The sequence below is a fragment of the Sciurus carolinensis genome, chromosome 2 (genome assembly GCF_902686445.1).
Source record: "Sciurus carolinensis chromosome 2, mSciCar1.2, whole genome shotgun sequence".
Classification (NCBI taxonomy): Eukaryota; Metazoa; Chordata; class Mammalia; order Rodentia; family Sciuridae; genus Sciurus; species Sciurus carolinensis.
Window position 1 is genome coordinate 78,910,109 of NC_062214.1, and position 15,337 is coordinate 78,925,445.

General features: G+C 47.8%; 1 long non-coding RNA gene across 1 annotated transcript; it reads right to left on the minus strand.

Moving 5' to 3' along the window:
• Positions 1-125: 125 nt before the first annotated feature.
• Positions 126-11,280, minus strand: LOC124973629 (uncharacterized). Its single transcript, XR_007106687.1, has 3 exons — positions 11,164-11,280; positions 9,006-9,073; positions 126-547 (listed from the first exon to the last, which is right to left on the minus strand). It is a non-coding gene; the product is annotated as an uncharacterized LOC124973629 (long non-coding RNA).
• Positions 11,281-15,337: the final 4,057 nt, after the last annotated feature.

Sequence of the window (15,337 nt, forward strand, 5' to 3'; positions counted from 1 at the left end):
AGTTCCCCAAGAAAAATGGAGGGACAATGCAGCTCGGGAGGAAGGAGGGGAAACTCGCCAAGAATTAACCTCCCAGTAAATCCTTTTCTAATAACAATGGGTCCTAAAGGAAAGGGGCAAATACTGAATGCTGGGCCATAAACTTTGACCTTCCCCCATTGCAAATTAGTCCTAAATGGAGGCACAGCAAATATTGAAACTCTGGTAAACAATGGATCCTAGAGAAAGAAAAGCAATAGAAAAGATTTAAGTACTCATCCCTTGGGATCTGGACCCCTCTCTCCCCAGACAACACTGAGTTTCAACCTTTTCACAACTACCCTCCTAAGTTAAAATTTTAATCTGTACAATTAGCCCCTGACCGTCCAAACTGCACATGCACGGCTTCCAATGATTAAACCATCCTCATTGTACCCTATAAAACCAAAATTCCCTCTGTAACTGAGGACCATTTTCGCGTCTGGAAAATGAGGCCGATGGTGCTCGAGTCCACGAATGAATAAAAGGCTTCTCTGAGAGGTCTTCATCCATTGTTTTGCACTTACACCTAGAACCAAAAAATTAAAAAAAAATAATAATAATAATAAAAAGTACCACTTGTTGAACTTTAGTGTCGAATTTTTTAAAAACCCACAATTGTCTGAAAAGACTATTAAAACAGTTTTTCCTTTTCCCACATGGGCATTTGACTACATTCAAGCTTGCTTCTCTGGGTTTTATTTTTATTTTTATTTTTGGCACTGGGGATTGAACCCAGAGGTGCATTACCATCGAGTCACATCCCCAGTCCTTTTTATTTTGAGACAGGGTCTGGATAAGTTGCTTAGGGCCTTACTAAATTGCTGAGGCTGGCCTCAAACCTGCAATCCTGGACTGGGGTTGTGGCTCAGTGGTGGAGCGCTTGCCTGGCATGTGTGAGGCCCTGGGTTCGGTCCTCAGCACCACATGTAAATAAATAAATAAGTAAATAAATAAAATAAAGGTTCATTGACAACTATAAAAAATATTTAAAAAAACAAAAACAAAAACCCCTGCAATCCTCCTGCCTCAGGCATCCTGAGTTGCTGGGATTATAGGCATGCACCTCCGTGCCCATTGAGGTGCTACTCTGGGTTTTAGAAAATAGGACTAAATGCTGAGGACCAACAGGTTGTGTAAGGGGTGGGGGCATAGTCTGCTCTCTGGAATCAGCAGATAAATGCAAGGTGTCTGGGTCATTCAGAACCCCAAATACTTAATACTTATCAGCGTCCAAAGCAGCTGACACAAAGATGCACTTAGCAAGGGGTATGCGCTGCTCCAGGGAGAAAATGAGGGTAATTGAAATTAACTTGGCTCCTGCAGTTTTTTTCCTCCTTTACTAATCACCGGGAAATCTGCTGCTAGCTGAGCAGGAGGGCCTGAGGGCCAATGCCCCAGGGAGTCCAGGGCTCAATTAAGCTTAGGTAAATTGGATTTCTGGCCCTGAGGCCAAGGGGCTGGGGTTGGCATTGAGGCATGAGCTGCCAGACGGTATTAGACCAAGGGCTGGCCAGATGGGTTCAGCAGCTAATTTAATCTGGCTTCCCAGAAACAAGACTTGGAAGGCCAGAGCTGAGGACCTGGAGAGCTGGGAGGGCAGGGCCGTGTGTGATGCTGAGCCCTCTTTGTGGCCCACTCCAGGGAGTTCTCTGCCTGGCACCTGGCCTCTGCCTGAAGTGCCCTAATAGTCCTGACAGGCAGTGGTGGGTGGTAGTTAGTCCTAGGAAAAAACTTGGGGCCCAGGGCTTACGGTCCCCACACAGGTATTAGCTGACTCTAGGAGTGAATCTGGGTGACTCTCTCTTCAGCCCTAACATTCTTGCTTCTTTCCTCTATTAGAAAAAATAGAGCCATGAAACTCAGAATGGGAGAGGCTGAAAAAAACAAAAAGAGAGACCATAGGAAATCGAGTTAGGAAGTCAGAGAAGGTTACAAAAAAAAAAAAAAAAGTAACAGAAAGAAACAGTGGGAGGATGCATTTAGACAAAGCAAGAAACAAATACAGACAGACTTAAGAGTACATGAGTATGAGACGGAAGGAAACAGAGAGACCCTTGGAAGGGTGGGAGCAGGTCAGGGACAGGCTGAAGTGGATGAAGACCCACTGGAGTAACCGGTTTCTGGTCAGAACACCGCGGGGGAATTCCACCACAGCTGGGGATTGAAAAGGTTCTGTTGGTTCTTGGGGCAACTGGAGGAAAGATAGCACATATCTTTACTTTTATGTTAGAATTTTGTTGCCTAACTGTGACTGGTAACACCAGAGTGGTCATTTCTCATGTGAGTGACTCTGGGGCCCCACCCCAGGGCCTGTGCACACTAGGCAGGCGCTCTACCACTGGGCTACATTCCTGGTCCCAGAGCATTCTTTGAGAACTTTTTGTCCCCTTCTCTTTTAAAGCAAGACTAGTTCCCAACCTGGACTTAAAAACCCAGTCCCAGGGGACAGAGAAGGCCCCATGGTTCCTATTCTTAGAGAAGAGGGGATGGTTTATTCTTCTCCCTGCCTCTCCTGGTTGCTTTCTTCAACCCATAGGGTTCAGGATTCCAGGTTTTGAGCAGCTCCAGTGGCCTAGGCTCCCAGTCAGTCAGTGACATGTAATCTCTGATTCTCTGAGCCAGCCCCATTCTGGGCCTTGGATCATCATCTTAGCTGTCAGAGCTGCAATGGACAAGACAGGCCTGCATAGCATCCTGTGGTCCTGATTGACCATGACCAGTCAGAATTGGCCCTATAAGCATTAATCCTCCATCACTTTCTGCCAGCCAGCCCTTCCAGAGGTCACATGGTAGGAGTCCCTGTGTCCTACTCTGTCACCCAAAACTTGTGCGTGATCCCTTTGTGTCCTTGTTCCCTGGGACTGAGCCCACAAGGCCTAAAGGGGTGAAAATCATGTCAGGGGAAAGCTGTCCACCTGCCCCTCTCCCTCCAGGAGCCCATTTCCTGTTCTCCCACCCACCTACTTTGGCCCCAGGTATCCCTCACCTGCACCCAATCAAGAACATTTTCCTGTTGTCCAGGAACTCCTGGGGCAGGGGTATAGAGTTTCAGAGTCTCCTGGACAGTGATCCAGAGATAATGTGCAGACTTGAATAGCAGTTCATAACCTGCAGACTACACATCGGAATCTTCTGGGGAGATTTAAAGACCACCTGTGCCAGGACACCACCCCCAAGAGACTGTGCCAAAGTTGGTCCAAGGTGTGGGCAGGAAACCAGGACTTTTAAAAGCTCCCAGGGAATCTTAATATGCATCCAGAGTTAAGAACCAGTGTCCTTGAGCCATGGCTGCCTGAGCCAGGAAAGGTGGTTTGCCGAGGTTCAGAGAAGGTCAAACTCCAGCTGGTAGTAGGTCAGTTAGAAGGGAAAAGTGGTACCGACCAGAATTCCTCTATCACCTCCCTTACTCCTCACCCTCTCCAGCCCTAGAGGCAGCTGCTCTGTCTCTTACCTTTGTCTATGTCCACTCTGGCCTTAGGGAGCCCTGGTGTTGATGTCTGTGCCCACTTGTTACTCTCTGACACGACCACACCCAGGAGAAATGGAGGGGCAAAGCTCAGAATACCCTGAATTGGTGCTACACAGGTTCAGGCCTGTGGACCGCCTCACTGGGCACTGAAGTAGGTGTCCCTTCGCTGTGGAGGTCTCAGCAATTTCCTCCCCCTCTCAGGGCCTTATCCTCCTCCCTGACAGTAAAGTCTCTGACTCTCAGGGAGAAAACACCACCATGTGGTCAGTTCCTCCAAGGCCATGTGGTCAGGCCTTGGCAAAGCCAATAGCAGCCTCTAGGGGAAAGTGGACGCCCTACCTTACCCTCCCTGTGCCACCCAGGCCTGCAGGACACAGACTTCCAGAGTCAAGAGCTAATGGAACTGGTAAAATCAGACCTCTCTCATGGACATGGGGTGAATGAGCTCCAATAAAGACCTTTCTATGGGGCTTCCTGCCGTCTGCTGAGGAGACATCACTGGGAAACATGTGCCTTGTCTGATTCCTGCAGGCCTAAGGGAATCCCTGGAGGGCTTTGTGTCCAGGTGACCAGCAGCAGAGTGGTGGCACTTTCAGAGCCAGCTGAGAGGCAAGGAACATCGGCCTCAGAGGGAGACACTCACCCAGACCTCCTCATTTTATCATGGTGATGGTGGGATGGCTTCTTGAGTGACTTCAGGGGCCACTCTGTGAACATGAACATGCCAGCTAAGGGGAATCAGAGTTCACTGGGTCCAGCAGCCTCATCACACAGCCAGGAAAGCAGGGGGGCTTTAAAGGCCACCTATGATACGATCCCAGCCCCAAGAGAGGGGAGGCACTAAGGCCATGGGTTGATCAGTAGCAAAGCTGAGACCAGCACCAGGCTCCCTGCCTTCTCAGGGGAAGTGTTTTTACAGAGCTTTGGAGGAAGGAAGAAAGAGATATGTAGGGGTGGGCAGACAGGAGTGGGAGACAGCTGAGTAGAATCAAGAACGATCCTTCACGAGTGGGCAAGCTCTGTCCTCTTGTGGGAATTTTTATGTTTGGCATTTGAGGACTATTCTGTGCTCTGGCCACGCCTCACACCACATGCCTTACACTCACCTACAAGAGAACTTAGGCTCTGGAGGTGAAGAGGCCTCTGCCGGTCTGGAGTCCCTTCCTTCCCCCAGGGAATAGCCAGCCCCAGCACTGTGGAGCAGGTGCTCAGAACCCCTAGGCTGGACCTGCCAGCATCCTGCCAGACACCTCACTGGGTGCAGAACATGGTTCTAGGCACTGGGGAGTTCAGTTCACCACCACCACCAAAAAAAAAGACAAAAGACCATTTAAGTGAGGTGAGACCATAATATGGTGGGAAATTGCCTAATGTTAAAAACTTTTCAGAAAGCAGGTACATATTTGCAAGTCTCCATGGCCCAAGTGTTCTGATACAGGAGTGAAAGCATACCAGTGGGTAGGGGGAGGGAGGAGAGGCAGGCTGGAGGAGTACTTTCAGGGAGAGGAGGGAGAGGTAGAATGAGGGGTGTGGTGGCACAGAGTTTTCAGTGGCACCTGGTCTTCCCTCATGCTTTACTCTGTGCTCCCTCCTCTATTTCAAAAACAACTTTTACCATTTTGTATTGCTTGGTTTCTCAGTGCATTACCCTTGAATGGATTCGCAGTGGTTCTGTGTACTCTGTGTGGTTCTCCACCTTAGATCAGGAGCACTCTCTGCACCGAGCAGGTGAGGGATGGAAGGAGAGAAGGGAAGAAGCAAAACAAATTCCTGGCCTTTCCGCACTACAGGTTTTATGTGTTTGAGTCAAGAAGTTGCTGGGGGGCGGGGGTTATTTGTTTGTTTGTTTAATTGTGGTGAAACACACTAAACATGCCTTTATGATTCGGGGGCATTAAGTGCCCACTTTTCTGGGTAACCATCACCACTGTCTAGTTCCAGAACTTTCTCATCACTTTCAAAAAAGCCCATACCTGTACAGCTGTCACCATCCATTTATCTGTCCCCTAGGCACTGGCTGCTACTAATCTGCTGACTGTCTTTATGAATTTGCCTGAGAGGAGAAGATGTTTTGGTCTTTGTGTTCCTCTTAAAATGCAAATAAATAGAAGGACCCACAATTTTATATTTCATTTTCATTCATTTCAGCAGTACCCACTCTACCTCCCTCTCCAGGTTTAGGAATTATTTAATCCCTTTGTATTGGATGGGGGGAAAACCCTAGCCTAAAAGTTAGGAGATGGGAGGGCGACGCTGAGGATGTAGCTCAGTGGTAGAGCACATGCCTAGCATGTGCAAGACCCTGGTTCAATTCCTAGCACTGCAAGAAAGTTAGGAGACCTGGGTTCTAGCTCCTTCTGTCAGAAATTCTCTTTGAGCCTCAGTGTTCCCTTCTGGAGACATGGGAGGTGGACACAGTGGATAACCTCAGGACCCTCTGCAGTCCTCACCCTCCAGTACAGTAGCAGAAGTGCACCGATGTGACTGAACGCAGGGTGGTACCTGGGTGCCAGGAGGAAGGCAAAACTGGGGACTCTGCCGAGGGCCCAGACCTAGCCTGCGTCATTCCCCATTCCACCTGGGTCAGCCCTGTCCGCGTTAGCATCGTGGCTGGTCTGTGCAGGCCGGATGTGTCAGGCTGTGTCCTCAGGCCTGATCAGTGTTGAATCTCCCAGGAACATCAGACAGTGACCTCCCTGGCCAAGCAGGGTCAGGATGGGGCAGTGGAAGGCAGGCTTTGGGTTAGAGGGGCGGAAGGTAGGGTAGGCGTAGCTATGGAGTGGGATGCCAGAACCCATGGAAGCTGGGTTCTGGGATCTGTCTGGGACTGGGGCTCAGCACTGCCCAGGTAAACAGGTGTAGCAGAGAAGACAGTAATAATCAAGCAATCATAATCATCTCTTTCCTTCCCTTTTGAGGAAGGAGGCACTATGTCTGTGGGCACTCAGCCTCCTGGATATTACTATGAGTGAAGGGGGAAGGTTGAGATGCAGGGGAAGAGCAGCTAAGAAGGGCCAAATGGGTCCATTCCAGGAAAGATGAAGGATCACAAGAAGGAAAGGCCTGGGACAGTGGGGGACTGTCCAGGTTGACCCAGAAGGGGAGGGTGGAGTTCAGAAAGATAGGATTTTTTAAAAACTTTATTTTATTTATTTTTATGTGGTGCTGAGGATCCACCCCAGTGCCTGGCAAGTGTTCTACCACTGAGCCACGACCCCAGCCCACAGGACAGTTTTGAGTTTGGGAGAGAACTGAGAAAAGAGAAAGAGACCTGGACAACTTCTGGCAGGATTGGGCTTCTGAAAATAAATGTTTGGAAGCATTCTGGAGGATGTTCTGTTGTGTGGTGTATCATGTAACCTCCTCCTCCACATCCCCAAGGAGCCACCACTGGTGACTTATGTCACAACTCAGTGCTTTTGCAGTCAGATTGGTATCTTTTTAAAATTTTGTTTAAGAGTGCATTGGCTTGGCTCCATTTGAATTACTGGGAGACAAACATTTTTAGCAGGTTTTGTCAGCAGTCCATTAGCTAAATATTTCCTGTTTTGTGTGTTGCCTCAGTCACTTTGTAAACCCTTCTGCACTAGGAGAATCCTCAGAAATCACCTCTTTGGCCTGTAGTTCTCTCTCCTCAGCCTTGGGGTCTCCTAAATAGGTGTCCCCATTCAGAGGATAAGGGGAAACGGTCCTAGCTGAGGCAGCTGGCCATCAACAAAGGTTCTTCACTCTCCCCTCCCTACAACCCCCTCATTCTCCCTTGGGCTCCCCCTGGCTAGGTTCCTACGTCTTCTCCCAGCCTCCCTTACACTTGCTGGAAAGTGTGTGTGATGCCCTGCCCTTCTGCACCTTGGGCCACTATGACAATCTCAGGATTCTAGCCAGAGAAAGCGCTCACTGACCCAGCAGGGACTCCTCCATTGTTCTAGCAGTGGTGCAGCAGCCCTGGGAGACTCTGTGTATCCAAACTCCAGGCACTGCCAGTGTGGCCTCTGAGGAGCTGATGGACATAGCCCTCACAGTGAGGGACTGTGGGTCCTTGGCCTGGTTGCAGTTCAGCCTCAGACTCCCGGTACCTGCCAATCTTCTTCCCCATGGCCTCTCTATGGCCTCTGACCTATCTGGGAAATGAGGTGGTATTGTTTTCCTCAACGGGTTACTGGGAGGTCAGAGAGAAGGGACACAAAGTACTGGCCCCAACACTACAGGACTCCCTCTATAGGACCCAAATTTCAACTCTCAGATACATAAGAGAGATTGCCACCATTGATCTTAAATGCAACATTTGAGTTTCTGAAATTCTAGATCGATCTCTCTCTCTCTCTCTCTCTCTCTCTCCCTCTCTCTCTTTCTCTCTCTTTCTGTATGTGTGTGTGTACTAGTGATTGAACTCAGGAGTGTTTTACCACTGAGCTACATCTCCAGCCCTTTTTATTTTTTAGTTTGAGACAGGGTACTACTGAGTTGCCTAGGAATTCACTAAATTGCCCAGGCTAGCCTAGAACTTGGGATCTCCTGTCTCAGCCTCCCAAGTCTCTGGGATTACAGGCGTGCTCTACCACACCATCTCTTTTTTCTGGGGAGTAAGGTGGGCCTCAGTGCTGTGATCTTATGCAAAGTCAGGGGCCTGCGATGCAGGGAGACACCTTGCCCTCCGTTATCCTTCCACCCTCGTTGCCACGTAGACGTCCATCATTTCCATCCATCATGTCTGTTCTGTGGTAGGCCTAGGATCTCCCTCCACACACCACACTGCTGCTGGGAAGGGAGAAATGCCAGGCACCCGGGTTGGGAGTTCTCCTTGCCTCTTCCCTCCCTTCCCCAACTCTACCATATCCTATCTCCACATCAGTGAAGTGCAGAGCTGTCCTGGCTGCAGAGAGTGTGGAGAACAGGGAACTGAGAAAAACATGAGTTAATATCTCAAAACTTGCTCCTGTCACAATTGCTTCTATGTGGGAACAGAAACATTTTGCTACACAGTCCTTCTGCGAGGACAAGGGAGAGAAGGAGGCAAAACAATCAGAGGAGATGGGTTCGGGAGGGCAGGGAGTGATGAGGATGCTCTCAGAGCCCTTCCGATGGTGTGCTTCCTGTGGCCCCTTCCTAATTACTGTGCTCTTTTAAAGCCAATTAGCTGAAAGCGGTAATGGGATTTCACAGCGGGGCTCCCTGGCCATATGGCTCTGAGTCTCCCTGGGTGTATTGGGGATGGCATTCAGGAAACTCTGAGAGTGACAGATGGGTTTGGTGACATTCAGGAAATTATGCAGACCTGCTGGATCCTGAGCCTGGGGCCTTGATTCATGGCAGGAGTTGGGAGGGCAGGGGCTGGGGAGGGAGGACAAATGTGAATTAGTGATCACAGGGGTGTGTTCTGCCAGCACCTTGGAACAAAAGGGCCTTTTAAATACAACTGAGAACAGATGCGTTTCCAGAGGGGCTGCTTTGAGGTAGAGGGGGAGCTTCACTGGACTCCTGTCTTAAGATGCTGTGTGGAACCAGCTGTACCTACCTGAGCACATCCCGTCTCCTTTCTGAGCTTCAGGTTCTTGTCTGTGAAATGGGATACAACCAACTCTCCTGTGGGGATTAAATTTGTAAAGTCAGTGACCAGTACAGGGTCAATGTTTAACATATCATAGCAGGCCACTGTCCCTACTGCCCAGGCAAGATGAAAAACAGAATAGAGACACCAGCAAAGGGCAGGGGCAGGAGGGAGGAAACGACTTCTCACCCCCTTGCCTATATCCCCCAGGGAGGTGTCCTCAGGAGCCTGGAAAATGCATAGGACTCGGGAGGAAGGGAATTGAGAAAGTCAGCCGAGAGCAGCACAGGCAAAGGCTGACACAGGAAAGTGTCCCAGGAAGTGGCTTCTCATACATTGGAAATGAGAAGAAAACAAGTTCTTGGGTGTTCTTGGAAGTCCCAAGACTTGGGCCCAGTCACTTGGGAGACTGAGGCAGGAGGATCAAAAGTACAAGGTCGGTCTCAGCAACTTAGCAAGACCCTGTGCCAAAAACTCAAAAGGGCTGGGAATGTAACTCAGTGGTAGAGCACCCCTGGGTTCAATCCTCAGTACTAAACAAAACAAAACAAAAAGAACAAAGACTTTCTCAGGGTGCAGTGGCATATACTTGTAAATCTAGCGTCTGGGGAGGCTGAGGTAGGAAGATCCTGAGTTCAAAGCCAGCCTTAGCAACTTAGCAAGGCATTTAGTTACTCAGTGAGAACTTGTCTCTTAAAAAAAAAAAAAAAAAAGGACTGGGAATGTGGTTCAGTGGTTAAGCACTGGGTCAATCCTCAGAACCAAAAACCAAAACCAAAACCAGAGTTTCTTCTGAGGAGGCGACTGGCAGGGTATAATCTGGGTGCTAGAAGCATAGATCTGGTGGCACTGTGGAGAGAATATTGGAGTTAGAAAGGCCAACCCAGGTGAGGGAGAGGAAGCGGGGCAGGAGCGGTTGTCAAGACATGCAGGTGACAGGTGTCATGATGGTAGAATGAACAGGTCTTGGTAAGCAATGGACATGGCTGACAGGGTTGGGAGGTGGTCTAGGACGATGCCCAAACAGCAGGTTAGGAAGTCTGGGGGCCTGGGGTTACAGAAATGGGATGTGGAGTGGACGGTGGACCTGAGCAACGTGACGTACTTGAATTGGACTTGGTGGGTTTGAGGAGCAACCATCCAGGCAATGACCAGCAAGACATGGGAGTCTGAATCCCAGGCATGTGTTTAGCTCCTTGTTTGAGGTTCCCCACACCCACCCCACCCTCAGGGTGCTGTTGAATGGGTGTCCCCCTCCTTGGTGTTGGCAGTGGAGGTACAGGGCAGCCTGGGCTAAGTACTGTGTGACCTGGCTCGGCTGCTGCCCCTTGCCTCTCATGCTCAGTGCTAAGCCCGGTCCAAGACAAGGGGGTCTCTAAAGTGTGGGACCCAACTTTCCATTTCTCCCACCAGACCTCAGAGCAGGTGTCCATTTGTGGCCTGCCCTGTGGCTCTGGTCTTCTGGACTGTGCACCCTGCCCTGCTGGGATCTCTGTTAGTTGTAGAGAATGAACCTTAGGATGACTACCTGGGGCTTGGCCATTTCTATCAAAAAAGAAAGTTATTTAAAGATAAATTTAATCTTCTTTATTGCACTTGGTAATTAAAAATGGAATTGGATTTTTTAATTCTGCTTCCTGGCTTAAATGAGCCATGTGAAGGTGGCACTGGGCAGCCTCCCGAGGCCTCGTGAGGCCTGGCAAAGGGGTTCTTCAGAACTCCACTGGTGTTACTGGAAGAAGCAGGCTGTTTTCTGGGAAAAGGAAAGATTCAACAAATGCCAGCAAATTGGAACTCTTTTTGAAAAAACTAGCTGGGAAATTACCACTAACTAGGCGACTGATTCAGAGAATGATGAGATGACCTAACACACACACACACACACACACACACACACACACACACACATGCACACACACGTTCTCTCCCTACATTTCATAATCCTCATTCAACTGTCATCATTCCTTCCACAAACTTTTACTGAGCATCTCCTTGTGCATCAACACTGTCCTACTAGACTCTGGGAACACAGATATGAAGACAGGATACCACAGGGATGAGCCTGGCCTTTGGGGTATCTTGGGACCCCAAATCCCATTCATTTGTCACTTAGGGCATGACTTACCTCCAGCTGGACTGATTGCTTCTGCAGTGAGCACTTGACCTTAAGTGTTCCAATCAGAGGAAATCCCAGGACTTCAAAGAAAATGTGCTTTCTTCTGGATGCTTCAAAGGATGGATGTGAGACCTGGAAGAGCTGCAGTAATTTTGCAACTATGAGAAAGGCTGAACAGAAAAGGAAACAATTCTACAGAAGAGAACAGAGCCCTGGGAATGCAAAGGAACACAGCCAGAGGCCTGATCGAACTTCGTCTGATTGCCAGATTTTACTGGCCAGCCTACACATTCCTTCTATTTAAACCAACTCATTCTAACTGAAACGAGCACATATTGTGTACCTGCCATTTACATGACAAATCTAATTTAGTCCTTACAACAGCCTTTTAATATAGAGATTGGCAGCCTCATTTTACAGATGGAAATACTGAAGCCTGTGGTTAAGAGACTTCCTGAGGTCACCCCATAGTCAATAAGGGAATTGGTGTTTGAAGTTTGTTTTCATAATCCTTTTCTTTTTCTTTTCTTTTTCTTTCCTTCCTTCCTTCCTTCCTTTCTTCCTTTCTTTCTCTCTCTCTCTCTCTCTCTCTCTTTCTTTTCTTCCTTCCTTTCTTTCTTTCTTTCTCTCTCTCTCTCTCTCTCTCTCTCTCTTTCTTTCTTTCTTTCTTTCTCTTTCTTTCTCTTTCTTCCTTCCTTTCTTTCTTTCTTTCTTCCTTTCTTTCCTTCCTTCCTTCCTTCCTTCCTTCCTTCCTTCCTTCCTTCCTTCCATAACAGGGATTGAACCCAAGGGCACTTAACCACTGAGCCAAATCCCCAGCCCTTTTTTATATTTTTATATACAGAAAGGGTCTTGCTGAGTTGCTTAGGGCCTCGCTAAGTTGCTGAGACTGGCTTTGAACTTGTGATCCTCCTGTCTCAGCCTCCCTACTGGGATTACAGGTGTTACACCAGGGTACCAGTTCCACAATCCATTTTCTGCAAAACAGAGCTGTTTGTTGTCCTGGCATGGGGGAAACTTCCTCAAATTCTTCTCTCTTTGGAATCCCCTTGGCTGATTTTCTTTTCATTTCTTTCTTTTTTTTCTTTTGAACTTGAGAAGGGGTCTCATTTCATGGTGGGGTGGACAAGGCAAGGCTATACAACTCTAGGTCCTTGCAGGTAGATTGGGGAAGGCTTCACAGATGTGGAATTGCAGAGCTAGGACCACAGTGAGCTAGAGCTCAAGAGGCAGGAGGCCCAGCTGATGTCTCTGAGGGAAACTAGAAACTAGTGCCTTATAGAGAAAACACCTGCACCTTGTCCTACAGACAGACTTTCTGCTGTGGCAAACCTCCTTATTTGTACATTGGGAGCAGCCTTGACATTTAAATAGATTAATTCCAACTTGACATTTTGACCAAAGGAACTAATAACCCCTCCCCTACTGGGAGAAAAACAGCTGTAGGGCCTGACCGGCAGGTGACCCCATCAAGCTGTTCCTGTCCCTTCTGTGGCTTTACATCCTCCTCCACAACTCTGAGTTATGACCAGGAAAAGCACAGTTGCTCTTCTGGGCTCATTTTTCACACCAGCTGGTTTTGCTGGAGATGTGATAAAGCTAAATCTCTTTGTTGGTGGGGGGCAGGTGGTGGCAGACTCCACACCTGGGCTGTTAGAGAAACCTCCACATGCCCTTTAGAGGCCAATCTCAAGATTTAAACGGGAACTGCTTTATTTTGTTGATGACTGTTTTATGAATCAGTTAACATGCTTCCCTTTGGTACAGATCTATGGACTTGTATCCTGTTGCTTCATTGGATGCTTTCCACAGCTCCAAAGAGAGACAGGCCCGTGTCATTATCCTCTTTTCAACCTGAGGACAGTAAGCCCAGAGAGGCCAAGTCAGTCACCCCACTTGCTCAGAGGATTATTAGTAAGTCAATTTCTTCAATCTCTGACAAGCAAGTACTCTTTCTACTACACTTCGAAGACACTTTCATGCAAACAGAGAGAAATGTAAATAATAGGCTGAACTTAAATTTTAAGGACTTGCACCAGCAGTCCCTTCTACTCTGGGCATTGAAGGTGCCATCTCCATGCCACCTCCCCCCTCCCCCCTGTAGACACCTGGCCTTGTGATAAACATTCTCTGCTCCCAGGGAACCCATCTCTCCACAAGCCTGTGGCTGGTTGAGGGTGGCACAATGGAATCACGTCTGGGTAACGTGCTGTAGAGCAATGATCTTCTGTGGCGCACCATTGACACATGGGACTGATAATTCTTTGTTTTACAGACCTTTAAATGACACTACAAGATGTTTAGCATTCCTAGACCCTGATCACTAAACTCTAGTACGGCCTTCTCATTTTTTCACACCCGCCCCCAAAACCTTCAGACATTCCCCAAACTCCTGGGTGGTGGTGGGGACTAGGCAGAGAAGGGGTGGTCAGTACCAACCCTGACTGAGAACACAGGTTTTGGATTAAGATGGCTGAGAATTCAGGCCCTGTCTCTACTCTCCCTCGCAAAATGAAACTGGAAGACTGATTTCCTGATCCAGAAAATTTGTTAAAGAGAGTAATCATGAATAGAACCTGAGCTAACGGACCGAAAGCACAAAACTCTATGCCAACTGGATGTGTTTTTAGAAGCTAACAAAAGTAACAAAATAAAGTCCTGTCCCTTTAAGATTTAACCTTACTGTGCACACAGTAGGTGCTTAGTAAAGGTAATTTCCCAGCACATCCCTCAAAAACCACATGAACAATAATAAACATTTATTGGCTGCTTACTCTCTCAGTTAATGAGAAAAGCACTTGACACTTTACCCCCTTGATTCCCTGTCTTCACAACTGAACGACCTGAGAACCATAAAGCAGAAGTTGACCAATTGAGGTTTATGAGCAAAATCATGCCACAGTCTGCTTTTTTCCCCATATTTTTGGTTGGTGCATTATTGTTGTACATAATGATGGAATTTGTTGTTACCCATTTTGATCTGCTTTTATTGGAAATAGACACATTGGTTCATTTATGGTTGCGCACAGCTGTTTTGCCATTGAGTAGCTGCTTGTAGCAGAGACCATACTTGACCCTCAAAACCTAAAATATTTTCCATCTGGCCCATCACAGAACAAGTTTGCTGACCCCTGCTCTAGAAGGTTTATTCAGTTGCTCACCAGTTGTAGAGGCAAATCTAGAGAGTGGTAGAGCCAAGACCCCAGCTCAGTTCAGTCTGAGTTCAAAGCTCAGACTTGCATGTGCCACACACTCTGACAGGCCAGGGTAGATTTTCATTAAGTGGTTATTAGAAAATGAAATTGTAAAACATACACATTAAAATAAATTATGTCACAGGGTAAACATCCTCAAATTCTGAGGCAGTTCATAAAATAATTCATAAAATAAATTATGTCATGTTTGTGGTAAGTACAAAAAAGATACACTATCTAAACCATCCTCAGGCACGCAATTCAGTGTCATTAAAAACATTCACCATCGTCCATTTCCAGAATTTCACCCCAAACAGAAAATGTACACATGAAACTAAACTCCCCAATCCCCTCCATCCCAGCCCCTGGTAAACTCTACTCAACTTTTTGTTTCAATGCATTTGCTTTTCTTTTTCTTTTCTTTTTTTTAAACTGGAGATTGAACCTAGGATGTAGCTTTAACACTGATCTTCTTATTTTTTATTTTGAGACAGGGTTTTGCTCAGTTGCTAAGGCTGGCCTTGAACTTGCCATCCTCCTGCCTCTGCCTCCTGAGGCGCTGGGATTTACGAGCAGGCACCACACTCATGACTGCATTCACCTAGGAGCTTGGCTGGTGTGCCTGGGTTCTCTCTTCTTGTGGCTTCTCCCTCACAGGAGTGGCTCGTTTACCAGGCCTCTACATGTGACTTCCCTCTCTTGAACAGGATGGCCTGAAGTTGCTTATAGAATGGCAACAGGATTTCTCTCTTCCAGGAAGAGAGGGCATGCTCTGCTCATATCACACTTGGTAATGTCTCATTGTTCGAAACAAGTCACACAGGTGAGTCTTGAGTATGAAAAGCATCAGTGGAGCAGCTGCCCACAAGTGGCTTCAGTGGGATTCCTGATGTGGCTCTGCTTCCCTGCCAAGGCCCAAGGACAACGCTGCTAGAATTGGCATTTCTTCCCCATACTTCTCCTGGATCTGGTCATATTTGAGTCCTTTA